The sequence below is a fragment of the Suricata suricatta genome, chromosome 7 (assembly GCF_006229205.1).
Source record: "Suricata suricatta isolate VVHF042 chromosome 7, meerkat_22Aug2017_6uvM2_HiC, whole genome shotgun sequence".
In the NCBI taxonomy this organism is placed as follows: domain Eukaryota; kingdom Metazoa; phylum Chordata; class Mammalia; order Carnivora; family Herpestidae; genus Suricata; species Suricata suricatta.
Genome location: NC_043706.1, coordinates 143,651,743 through 143,662,886, shown reverse-complemented (window position 1 = coordinate 143,662,886; position 11,144 = coordinate 143,651,743). Strand labels below are relative to the sequence as shown.

Genomic DNA, 11,144 nt, shown 5'->3' with positions numbered 1-11,144 from the left:
GCTGGATGGAACATCCCCTGTATTGCAACTCGACCCTTGGGGTGGGGTCTGTGATCCCGGAGCACACGTGATGCCACGGCCCCCCCCCCCGAGAGCTGCATGAACAGACGCTGATCTGAACGTCATGGTCAACTTCCAATCATGGGCTACTCCCTTACTGACCATTGTACATTAGCTTCTCTGGGTTACATTGGACACTAACCCCCCAGAGACAGGGAAGTGTCAGAAAAATAGTCAATGTTGAATATCAACTGTTGAATGGGCTTCCCTTTAGTTACTGAGCGCTTGGAGCCTCTCAGAAGTGAGGTCACTACATCATTGTATCTGCTAAGGGTCCTCCTCCTGCTCCTCCTCCTCCTCATTCTTCCTTTTCTTCTTCCTGAAGTAGAGATGCAGTGTGAGAACCCCGTTTATGTAAGAAGACCACACGGCAAAGAAGGAAATACGAGATATGGTGAGTGAGAGGGCACTGGGAAGTCTTGCACTCCCTTCTTCAGGGATGGTATGATGATGGTTGGTCATGATGATGGTGATGGTGACAGTGGTGATGATGATGATGATAATAATGATGGTGACAGTAGTGATGATGGTGAGGAGGAGGAGGATGGTGGTGGTGATGATGATGGTGATGATGGTGGTGATGATGATGATGGTGATGATGGTGACAGTAGTGATGATGGTGATGGTGGCGATGGTGATGGTGATAATGATGCTGACAGTGGTGATGATGGTGATGATGGTGATGATGGTGACGATGATGATGATAATAATGATGGTGACAGTAGTGACGATGGTGAGGAGGAGGAGGAGGATGGTGGTGACGGTGATGACGGTGGTGATGATGATGACGGTGCTGACAGTGATGGTGGTGATGATGGTGATGATGGTGGTGGTGGTGGTGATAGCAGATAGATTACAGTGCCTGAAGTTTGACTAGCACGTCACGTCTCCACCCTGAATGGAGAACTCTGTGTTAGGCTTCATGGTGGAATGGAGATGGAAAGCCTCTACGGCTCTTGCCCGCTGGCCCTGTCTCTGGGAGGCTATTCTGACGTGACCTGGGGTGTCTGAGCAGGCCCACGACTGCCAGAACCCCCACATCTGGATTTTCTCCCGCTCTGAGCAGCAGCGTGGGTCTTGTTATTTGGCTCTGAGGAGCGGTGGGTCACTGGGCTGATCAGCTTGGGACTGTAAGTGCTGCTCGGCCTCTGCTGGGGAAACTGTCCTTTGCAGCCACCTCCACGTGGCCCTGGGCGGTTGTCCTTGACTTCAGACATGGAGTGTGCTGACGGGCTCCCCGGGACCACCGGACACGTGTCCCTTGGTTGCATGCAGTTTCTGTATAGAATGTCTGATGCATTCCTAGGGCTCCTTAAATGTTTACTAGAACCTCTGCTTGACTCTCTTGTTGGATCAAACTCATGTTTCTAATCCTTCCAGGCCTCTGTGGAAAGCTTGGAAGGTTCTCACACTTTTAGACAACGCTTTGACCAGGAGGGCGCGGTTCAGAGCCCCCAGCCTCGCCCAAGGCCGCTAGCATGAGCGCTTCCAGCCTGGATTGGAGGGGAGGCTCCCGCACAAGGGCACTGTCTTGGGGTGTTGCCCGTCTGTGCCCCTGACGTGGAGACCCAGACTTGTGTGGTGCAGTGCTCTGGCTGAGCCGGGTGCATGAGAGCAGGTGTAGGGGCCCCGAGGGTGGGGCCCCCAGCGTCCAGCCTGCAGATGGCGCCCCCTGTGTCTGCTGCGGACTCGGTTTCCTCTGGGATGAGAAGAGCTCACCCTCAGGCCTCCTGGGGGTCCTTCCTGACCTCCTCAGAGTTGGGGTCACATTTCAGGCCACAGCTGAGCCAGGGCCGGGGTGAAAGGTCATGGCTCCAGGCCACCTGCTCTTGTGGGACGTCTCGCTGGATTGGGGGCCCCGAGCAGGGAGCCGTGTTTCATCGGGGGAAGCCCATTGCCAGCGGCACGCTGCCCGGAGCGCCCCCGGGGGAGCCAGTGAGGCGAGGCTGCGGCTCTGGGGGCTCTTCTGTCTTAGGGGGTGTGAGGGCCGGGCTCCCCAAGGTGTGTGGCCTCTGGAGTAGGCTCCTGTCTGTGCCTCTTAACAGTATGACTAGAAGGTCGTGGCGGCGGGGGGCCTGGTGCTGGGCCTGGGGCACGGGAATGAGTCGTGCACGGTCACGGCCACGGTCACAGCCCCGTGGAGCGTGTCTGGGTGTTCAGGGTCCTAGGCCCAGGCCCGAAACCTGCGGATCTTAAGCACCTAAGGCATGTATGGCCAGTTCTTTTCACTCCATCCCTGGGGAGAGGGTCGAGGTTAGCCTTCTGCACCTGGGGCTGTGGTCACTGTGTCTCCTCCTGCCATGTCCATGGAAGAGATGGCCGCATCCACAGGAGAGAGGGCCATGTCCATGGGAGGGGGCCGTGTCCACGGGAGAGAGGGCCGTGTCCACGGGAGAGAGGGCCGTGTCCACGGGAGAGATGGCCGAGTTCACGGGAGAGAGGGCCGGACACATTGGCCGTCGACCTTGAGGGAGACGGCCTCGGATCCCAGCCGGGCGGCCCTCATGGGTCAGCCCCTGGTGCTCACGTGTCTTAGTCCGGGGTTGTGGGGAGCGGCAAAGATTCAGCTGCTTGGCCATTTGCTAGCTGGATATGTCACTCCCTGAGGGGAGTTGCAAAAATAGGCAGGGGAGCGCCACTCCCCGTCAGAGGAGAAGCCAGAAGATCAAAGATCAACTGCCTGCAGGCAGGTTGGTATCGGCCCTTCAGTGCTGTGCTAAAAACTTTAGTTTATTTCCTTCTTTACCCTAGCCAAAATCCCTTAACCCTGTTTCCTAGCAACCGACCTAGGTCAGCTGCCTTGTTCTCCCGCCTAAAAAGCTTTATAAGATACGGTGTTTGCTGAATAAAGGGGAGAGGCTTGATCAGAAACCGTGTGCTGTCTCTACTCTCTGTGCGTCTCCCTCCTGCCCTTTCTCTCCCTCCCTCAGGATCAAGAACCCGCAAGGATTTTCCGCCCTGCTGGCCGGGGCGGGACACGACATGGCGGGGACCCAGACAGCTCTCTGGACGCCGCGCGATGCCTTCACAGCAGTGAGCGGGGCCCTGGCTCCTGCCGTGGCGCGTGGAGGCTCCCGGGCTCCCGGTTTATTGTACCGTCGGTCCTGTGCTCGGTGACGCGGAGTCTCTGCCCCGCCGTCCCGCCGGCCCCCTCTCTGTGGACGCGGGAGCTCCAGCCCAGCGCACCGTGGGGGGACAGGAGAAAGCACACGTGTTCCGGTCTCTGTGCTCCCCCTTCCCGCTGGCCCCAGGGCCCCGGGGACCCCGCCACACGGGCAACAAGCCGGGAGCCGCCGGCTCTGCAGGGCCCACGGCCTGGCTGCCGCCTCCCTCTGCCTCCTTCACAGTTGTCATGACAACACAGTCCCTTGAAAACGTTTTCTGGAAAGCGTGCCGTTTTTGTGCCCAAGAGAGCGACTTCTTGTCTGACCCGGCTTCAGTCTCTTCCATGCCAGCCCGAGGGGACGCGGGAGGGGGCTGAGCCTGGGGACGGCGGCGATGTTTGTCCACACTGTCCTCCGGTCAGCCAGACAGCCGTCCGCTTGTGTTTGGAAATTCAACTCGACACGTGCGTTCCCGGGTCAGGCTGTCAGCTTTTCCCGACGGACTGGAGCCTGCGTTTCCCTGGGGGCCCTTGACCTAGCGCCGCTCCTGGGTCTCCCCGTCTCCTGCGAACCCTGAGGCCAGGACCCAGCCTTCCTCCAGGCCCACGTCGTCCTTAGTGCCATGCGGGCGGCCCCACGGGTCAGCAGGGTGAGCGCAGGAGCAGGCCAGTTGGAGGACAGAGGACGAAGCGCCTACGTTAGGTTGTTCCCAAGGGGAGGGGAGGGGAGGCAAGGGCGGGGAAGGCCGTGCAGGAAGTCATAAGCAGAAATGCAGAATTTTGGGGAAAACTGTGACCGCAGAGGCCCCGTCCTGGGGGCTGAGCTCCCTGCTGTCTGCTGCTTCCGCCCCGAAGCCGTCCAGCCGGGTCGGCCTCAACGGTCAGTGATGGAAACCGTCCCCGGGAGTGGAAACCTCCAGAGCTACTGAGGGTGGCCGCTCCGGACCCAGGGCGAACGCTGGTCTGAGACAAAATCTGCTGAAGCAAAGTAACAATTCAGCCTGGAGCAGGAGATAAACAGTTGCTTCCAGAATAAACAAGCGGATACAGTCTGAGTCTCCTTCTGCTACACCGCCACCCACGAGGGCCCTTTGCAGCCACAGAGCAGATGTTGGCAGTTGATCAGGTCCTTGAGCAGGGCCCTCGAGCCCCACCCTCACCCCACACCCACACCCCCAGGCACAGCAGGAGGTCTGGGAGTGGACAGGGGGTGGAGAGACAATGGCATCTGCAGTTTCTGTAGCTCTCATGCCGCGGCCACAATGCACGTAAGTAAACGGCGGAGCAAGGATGCCGTGGAAACGGCAGCGTGCGCACGAGGTCCCAATGGGACCCAGGACCCGGGACCCGGGACTCTAGTCCAGGACAGTAGAGGAAGGCGCCCACTTAGGAGAGGCAGCCTGGGACCTGGAGATGGAGGGCACCCCGGGGGCTGGCGGACTGGGGGTGAAGCAGTGGGAGCCGGCCCGGAGGGCAGACGTGGGCGGGACGGGAGGTGTGGGCCCAGGGACAGCCCAGTGTGGGTGCATGTGGTGACTGCTGCGGGGGTGCGCACGGCACCGAGCGCACGGCGATGGCGGTTCTCACGGGCGCAGCTGGGCCGCCGCGTCCGCTCACACGGCTGTGTGCTGTCCCGCGGCAGAGCCTCTCCTTCCTCCCAGGTGGCCTCTGTCACCTGAGTGCACTGACTCCCCGTCCCCGTCCCCTTACCCTGCCCCCCACTCCAGCTCCGACTCCTCTGGGTCCTTCCTAAGTGTAAGTCAGATGGCATGTGTCCCTTTGTTTTGGCTCATCTGTCTTGGAAAATGTCCTCGGTTCAGGCTGCAGAATATTGGTGTGTGGACAGGGCAAGGGGCGATTTAAAAACAAATGTTTTGTAATGTTTTTTTTTTTGAGACAGAGAGAGAGAGAGAGAGAGGGAGAGAGAGCATGAGCCGGGGAGGGGCAGAGAGAGAGGGAGACACAGAATCTGAAGCAGGCTCCAGGCTCTGAGCTGTCAGCACAGAGTCTGATACAGGGCTCAAACCCATGAACCTTGAGATCATGACCTGATATTTTGGTGATGATATTTTGATATCAGCCCAGGTCCTCCACTCTCTGGCTCTGCTCTCTCCCTGACTGTGATGATTTAAGAGCAGAGCATGATGGGGTCTGGGGGGCTGCAGGGGGAGCACGCCCACCGGGTGGGGTCAGGGATTCAGCTTCTCAGATGCTCCAGGAGGCGGCTCGGAGGCTGTGCGGTGTGGACCGCAGGCGTGGTTTGGGGCCACATAAGCCGCAGACAGCGCGGAAGCCATGATGTGGGCGGGGCCTCAGGAAGACCACGGGGGTAGGAGATGTGGGACCCGGGAGGTCTGAGTCGCTGAGCAGGCTCCTGGAAGGAACAGTATGGCTTCGAGGAGGCTGAGGACCTGGGGAGCCTGGTGGCCCACCTGCGGCCCAGGCGCTCACCGTGGCCCTACTGGTGCGGGCTATGACAGAAGGAAGGACGTGGGCACGGGCGGGAGCCCCGTGAGCTGTGGTCGCTGCCGCCTGCCCGGCCTGCGGCTGGGGCTCTGCCGCCTCACCCTTTGGGGACGCGGTAGGGATATGGAGTCTTCTAGCTGTCGTTTTAGAAAAAGCCCTTTGTTAAATCAGGAAGCCGGCACTTTTCCTGCCAGACCCCGGTAAGGCGGGCATGCAGGCACGGGGCGGCCCCCGGCCACACTGGGCTGTGCCGGGGGAGACGGAGGGCAGGGAGAGGTGAAGGGCAGAGGGCGGCTCTCCGATCAGGGCTCACAAGCAGCTCGCAGAAGCTCAGCCTTCACCCCTGCGACACTGGGATATTTCTGATAAATGTGGCCAGACCTCCAGGCTGAATGAGCAGGACCTGGGGGGAGTGGGGAAGGGGTGCAGCAACCTGCCCCTGCAGGGTGCAGTGGGAGGGGCCGAGGGGCCTGAGGCGCCGTGTGAGGATCAGAGCCTCTCGTGGCGTCCGCAGGTCCCCAAACCACGATCAGGACTCAGCTCAGAAACGTTTGCAAGTTCCTCAGCAATCTCTCCCAGCACGTGTCTGACTCGGTCCGTGTGGCCAGGCCCGTGTCCCAGAGGCTGCCCGCCGCCCCTCCGCGCTGCCCCACTGACTCCCTACCTGGGCCTTCCTTCCACAAAATGGGCAGAGGGTGTTGGGACATTTTGGGTAAAGTGAATGATGACGCTGGGCAGTGTAGTTTTAGGGGAAATCCCGAAGCAAGACCGGGTTCCTTGGGGGGTCTCACGAGCTGCCCAGAGGGGGTCTCCAGCGAGTCTCAGGTTTCGCAAACCTGAGTGGCATTCGCGAGCCGCTTCCCGAGGGAGGTCTTTGGAAAGAAGGCATCTGCCTGGACGTGGGAGGTTCGAGACCTGACTAGACGGACAGGCTCAGCCAGTGTGGACAGACCCACACCCTCGACCGCGGAAACACGCTCCTCTCTGAAATGTGAGCGAAGCATCGCAGCCGGCAGCCGGCGAGGCCCGGGCCCACGCACGTGTGGGAAAAAGCGAACAGGTGGGTGTCTGTCTCTGGTAGGTCTCCACGGCCAGATGGCGGCTCCTTCACCCGAGGTCCTCAAACCTCGGATAGGATTCCTCCCTGCTCTGAGGCCAGACATTTATTTTTGGGTCCAGGGAAGAGTGTGTGGGAGGAGGGGGCAGCCGGGCGTGCCGGCCAGTGTGGAGCGGCTGGTTCTCAGGTGCACGCCCGTGTGCGCCTGTGTGCGTGCCTGGTGTGCGCCTGTATGTGTGCCTGGTGTGTGTCTGTGTGTGCATCTGTGTGTGCGTCTGTGTGTGTGCCTGTGCGTGCCTGTGTGTCTGTGTGTGTGCCTGTGTGTGCATGTGTGTGTCCTGTGTGTGTGTGTGTCTGTGTGTTGTGCCTGTGTGTGTGTGTGCCTATGTGTGTCTGTGTGTATCTGTGTGTTGTGCCTGTGTGTCTGTGCCTGTGCCCTGTGTGCATCTGTGTGTGCCTGTGCGCACCTATGTGTGTCTGTGTGTGTCCTGTGTGTGTGTGTCTGTGTGTTGTGCCTGTGTGTGTGTGTGCCTATGTGTGTCTCTGTGTGTGTATCTGTGTGTTGTGCCTGTGTGTCTGTGTGTGTTCCCTGTGTATGTGCCTGTGTGTGAGTGCCTGTGTGTGTCTGTGTGTGTGTCTGTGTGTGTGTCTGTCTGTGTCTGTGTGTGTGTGCCTGTGTGTGCTCTGTGTATATCTGTGTGCGTCTCTGTGTGCATGTGTGTGTCCTGTGTGTGCACCTGTGTGTGCCTGTGTGTCTGCCCTCTGTGTGCCTGTGTCTGTGTCCTATGTGTGTGTGTGTCTGTGTGTGCCTGTGTGTGTGCCCTCTGTGTGCCTGTGTCTGTGTGTGTGTCCTATGTATGTGTGTCGTATGTGTGCCCTGTGTGTGTGTGCCCTGTGTGTGCCTGTGTCTGTGTGTGTGCATGTGTGTGTGTCCTGTGTGTGTGTGTGTGCACCTTTACGTGCGTGTGTGCCTGCATGTGTGTGTGTGTGAGATAGACGTTTCCCGTGACGGGTGTGAAGGCAGGTACGCGTCATGATAAATACCCAGCATCCTCGCCTGCGTGTCCACCGATCCCGCAGACATGGCCGCGCTGTGACCCCCGCCCGGCTCCTGCGTCTGCCGGTGGCAGGGGTGCAGTTCTGCCGGGAGGTGACGGACGGTGACCGATGGTGAGGACAGAGCTGCTCCCCGCCCCTCCCTCAGGGCATCACTATCTCGGGGCATCTCCTCTCCAGGTGTCCCGCACTCTCTCCTCGCACGAAGTACATCGGTTAAAACGAAACCTCTCTCGGCTCTGACAACAGTGCCGGCGGAGCCTCCGGGGTTTATGTAAATTTCCGGCCGCATCGAGGATGTGAGCGCGTCCTGGGCCCGGTTTGGGGCGAGAGGGCTGCAGCTGTGGGCGGCCCGGGAAATGCGGGGCAAATCGGGACAGTCGGACAGATTTCCTGGGTCGTCCTGCCTCGGTTGACTCTGGGTAATTCCGTGAAAGGCGCGTCCTCGCAGGTGACCGAGAAGGGCGATCTCGCTGGGCCGGCGCTGGAGCCAGCTGCTCCCCGTGACGGCGAATGCTGGCCTCAGAGCCGCCCCTCCCGTTGGCCCTGGCCCCTCCGTGCCGACGAACCTCCTCAGCGCTCGGAACCGGGAGTGTAAGTGTGTCTCTTTGCAGGCAGCGCGGGGTGGTCCTGCGGGCAGCAGGCTTCCTGAGTCTAGGCTGCGCACCGAGGCTCATGGGCACTTTAAGCGTCTGCCTTCTCCTTCTCTGTACGCACTTCGTCCGTTAAGCCTGGGGAGTCTCACGTTCCCGCCGTTTGCTCCCGACTCTTAGTGAGAATTTGTTAGTCGTGAAATCTGGTCCCTTGGAGCGACCAGGCGTTTGTCACCTTCCTGCTTAGGTTCATGATGACTTGGTGTAAAGAGCAACACCCATACACAGACGTGTGCGTGTTCACATGGATGCGTGTTTGTGTGTATGTATGCGTGTTCATGTGCGTGTGTGCACCTGCTTTATACAGACGTGCTCACACACATGTTTTTGTGTTCGTGTGTGTATGGTGCGTTCACATGTGTGTTCACATGCACACATATATCTCAGCCCATTTGCCACGGCGCTCTGCCCTGGAAATCTCGGTGCTCAGGAGCACGGAGAGGGGTGCCTGCGCAGAGTCCTGGGCCCGTTTTCACCGAGAGCCTGGGCACGACTCGGGTGCGCTCCGGGGCTCGGTCACGGGCTGGGGTTGGGTGTGGCCACCGCCGGGGTGCACGCACACGCACGCACGCACACACCCACCCACAGGCAAGCAGCCCCGGGCCACCATGTCGGCGGTGAGCCCCGGCCGGCTCCAGCTCCTCTCACCCACGCTCAGCCGGCCTCGGGAGTCGCGTCCCTCTCTCGGTCTGGAGGATCGCACCAGCTGGAGCCAGCACTGCCGTGAGCCAGTGGGAGACAGGGAGACGGCGGGGAGGGTGGTGCGTCCCCAGAGCCCCCGAGGATGTGTCCCACCGCTTTACAATCCACGCCACCGTCCTCAGGCGCAAGGGAGGCTGGGACAGTGGTCTTCTTCCCAGGCGGCCGCGTGCTCCACTACAATACTGTCACGGGTGGTCCTGTTGCAGAGGAAGAAGGGGTGTGTGGGCTCCTGGGGGCCCCGCGGGGACCCGAAATCCTGGCTGTCTGCGGTCCTTCCCCCGCTCCTCGGCCTCCCTTCCGCCCAGGCCCCCGCACACGGCCCTTCTGTGGCCAGATGAGCACCTTCCAGTCCCTGCGCTCCAACCAAGACACTTCCCCCATGTGAATCCTCATCACTGGAGGTTCCCCCTCGGTTTGAATGTGTGGTTTCTAAGGGGAACCTAACGAGTGGGTTGGAGGTTCCGTATCTGAGACCCTGAAGCAACTATGCTGATTATGATTAACTGCAGGTGCCTGGATTATTTGGAAGAATTGTTTTTCTATTTTCCTTTGTTCATTTTGTAAAATGTGTCAAAGACTCCTACTTTCTATGCCTGTGTGTAACCTAAGTATGAACCGTAGTGAAGGGTAGCGGTGCACGGGGGAACCTGGGGGCTCAGCCGGGTCAGTGTCTGCCTCCTGAATTCAGCTCAGGCCATGATCTCAGGGTTTGTGGGATCAAGCCCCCTGCTGGGCTCTGCACAGATGGTGCAGGGCCTGCGTGGGATTCTCTGTGTCTCCCTCTTTCTGTGCCTCCTTCTCTCTCTCTCTCAAAATAAATAAACATTAAAAAGTGGTGCATCACATAATACTTTGTGTTTCGTGTTTAAAAACACCACAACCAAGTTGAAAATGCTACCGTAAAAAGTTTCAATTATGGAAAAATTCACATAAAATAAACATTTTCTCATTGTATGAAATATTTGAGGTAATCTTTGTGGTCACTTATTTCTAAATAAGCAGAAACAACAGTAAGTAGGCTGCGAGGATATTGTGGAGGGAGACTAACCATCCGAATCAAGGCTGCAGTGCAAACACCACTGGCTGTAATTAGGCCTCGGGGTCTTATTTTCAAATCGCACCTTCACTCCGCAAGACGGCCCAGGGTCCGTGGGGTCCTGCTCAGCCTTGACGCTGCCCGAGTTTCACAGTCTGTTCGTTTCAGTCTTGAGCAAAAACACTCTTTTTAGCGACTCATTGGCAGCCATGCCAGGTTTTCGCACTGTCTTTATCATGTAGAATCACCTCTGCCCTGAGCGCGTAAAAGTGTCACCAGTGACGGTCAGAACCGAATGAAGGGTTTTGGAGCTGGAGGACCCAGCGACAGGAGCCAGCCCGAGCTCTTGGGACAAAAGCAGCGTTGGGATTAAGACATGCACATGGAGGCTCCCTACGGAATTTGTGGAGCAAAGACAGTGGCTGGTCGGAATCGTCTGAATGTTTCTTGCTTGACCGTGTCTGATACAGCGCAGTTCACTTGCTGGCTGTGGGGAACGTGGCTGGATCTGCAAGCTTCAATTTCGCTGGTTCTTCCCTCCCACTATTTGTTTATTTTTAAGTTATTATTTATTTGTTTTGAGAAAGAGAGAGAGAGAGCATGCACATGAGAGAGAGCAAGTGCATACAAAGTGGGGGTGGGGCGGAGAGAGAGAGAGAGACAGAATCCAAAGCAGGGTCCACGCCATCAGCACAGAGCCCGATGTGGGGCTTGAACTCACAAACTGTGAGATCACTTTCTGAGCCAAGATGAAGAATCGGATGGTTAACCTACTGAACCGCCCAGGCACCCTTCTCTCCCACCATCAAGATAATAACATGTATGGGGCGCCTGGGGGCTCAGTCGGTTAAGCATCTGACTTCGTTCTAGGTCATGATCTCATGGTTCATGGGTTCAAGCCCCACGTGGGGCTCTGTGCTGACAGCTCAGAGCCTGGAGCCTGTCTTCAGATTCTGTATCTTCGTCTTTCCCTGACCCTCTCTTGCTCACACTGTCTCTCTCTCTCTCTCT

General features: G+C 58.6%; 1 long non-coding RNA gene across 1 annotated transcript in view; it reads left to right on the top strand.

The window, feature by feature from the left end:
- The first annotated feature begins 382 nt into the window (after positions 1 to 382).
- Positions 383 to 11,144, top strand: part of LOC115296153 — a 21,833-nt gene continuing 11,071 nt past the window's right edge. Inside the window, exon 1 of the long non-coding RNA XR_003910757.1 lies at positions 383 to 454. This is a non-coding gene — a long non-coding RNA (uncharacterized LOC115296153). The remainder of the gene's footprint in view (positions 455 to 11,144) is intronic.